This window comes from Meriones unguiculatus, chromosome X (genome assembly GCF_030254825.1).
Source record: "Meriones unguiculatus strain TT.TT164.6M chromosome X, Bangor_MerUng_6.1, whole genome shotgun sequence".
NCBI classification, from domain to species: domain Eukaryota; kingdom Metazoa; phylum Chordata; class Mammalia; order Rodentia; family Muridae; genus Meriones; species Meriones unguiculatus.
In genome coordinates, this window is record NC_083369.1 from 144,265,686 (window position 1) to 144,267,554 (window position 1,869).

Consider the following 1,869-nt stretch of genomic DNA (forward strand, 5'->3'; position numbering starts at 1 on the left):
CCAGCCGAAGTGTTGATTTATATACACCCATATTTCTTAGGTCTCTTTATTAATAATTTGCAATCTGTTTCATTTTTATCTTTAAACAAAAATTTATTACACAAATATTTGGATATTCTCTTCTTTGTATAATTATTCTCACTCTATACGGAAAGGCTGCCTCTGAGCTTTTCATGTGGTGACACAGCACTAAAATCCTGACTGCAACAGAACAGTGGAAATGCCTCAGTGATTTCAGTTGAAAGCAGGACACTGGTATATGGCTCTGGCATCCAGTATCAGGAATGTGCACATGTCTTTACTCAAAATTACAAAATAAATTATATTAGACATGGACAATGACAGCAGTAAACCATTACATAATATATTGTCAATGGAAACTGGTAACAGATGGTTACATAATCAGCCAGCCTTCTCCCTTCTCTTCAGACATTCTTTAGGTGACTTCTCTGAAGTTATTGGTGAGAAACCTGCCTTGAGCTTACTGTCATAGTTTAGTGATAAGGGCAAAACACTATTCTAGGAATTAGAACATGATACCTTCCACACCCCATCCCATTCTACCTATTATTCCCATTCCAGGTTCTTTCCCTTCTTTAGGAATTTCTGTCACTACAACTTCTGATGTAGTTAGCAAGGAGGCCATCTCAGGCAGCAGCATCCAGTAAAGAATCCTTTCTTGGATCATTGATTTATTTTTCCACCATGTTCACAAAGTCTCCAAGCATAGCATCATGATCAACCTCTGAGGAACTCTGCAAAATATTCTCAACTATCAAAGATCCTTCAATACCTGCATTTTTAGTAGTAGTCATTTCAGTAATTTTGAGTGCTCTTTTGATAATTTCTATATCTATTTTCAGGTCTTCATTAGCAGGCTTTAATGAAACCAAGGATGGGATGCACTGAATCAGAGGGCAGCCCCCTCCTAGAACAATGCCTTCTTCAACAGCTGCTCTTGTAGCATTAGGAGCCTCAATGATTCTGACTTTCTTCTCATTCACTTCAGCATCACTTGTCATTCCAACCTTCGCCATAGCTACTCCATCTGAAAGTTTAGCATGACGTTCTCTCAGCTTCCCCATTTTATATTTACTAGTTATGATGTCTAACTGCTCACTGACTTTCAATTTGAGCTTTGTCACCTTCTCAAAAGCATGGTATCATATTTTGTGACAAAGATATCTCTAAATTTTCCTGTCATGAGCTTGAACATCTTCAAGATTTAGATTCAACCTCTCTTCCCCAAATACCACACCACCCGTAGCAATAGCCATAACATTTTGTAATGCCGGTTATTACTTATTTTTAAACTCATAAAATTATTATTAATATTATTTACAAGGTTTCACTTTTTATTCCAGTAGTGTCCCCCTCCCTCATTTATTCCCAGTTTCACTCTCCCTCTCTTTTCCTCCCCAATCCCTTTTCTCTAGCCCACTGATAGGGGAAAACCTCCTCCCCTTTTGTCTGACCCTAACCTATCAGGTCCCATCATGACTACCTAGGTCCTCTTCCTCTGTTGGGCTAGCTTGTTTGCCCCAGAAGAGAGAAGTGATCAAGAATCAAGCAACCTAATTCATATCAGAAACTGTCTCTTCTCTTACTAGGGAACCCACATGGAGACTGAGCTGTCTTTGGGCTACAACTGGGCCGATGGTTTAGGTCTTCTCTATGTATGAGCTTTGGATGATGCATCAGTCTCCGCAGATCACCCTGGACAATCCTTATTTTGGCTCTTTTGTTCTCCATGTGTGGCTCCTGTCCACTCTGGATCCTTTTATATCCTCCTTCTTCAATAAGACTCACTGTTCTCTGTCCAAAGTTTGGCTGTGAGTCTTTGCATCTGCTTCTATCAACTGCTGGTTG

The 1,869-nt window shown here is 39.6% G+C and overlaps 1 pseudogene; it reads right to left on the bottom strand.

Annotated features, from left to right (window-relative positions):
* Positions 1-526: 526 nt before the first annotated feature.
* On the bottom strand, positions 527-1,277 carry LOC110543646 (60 kDa heat shock protein, mitochondrial-like; annotated as a pseudogene).
* Between the last annotated feature and the right edge of the window lie 592 nt (positions 1,278-1,869).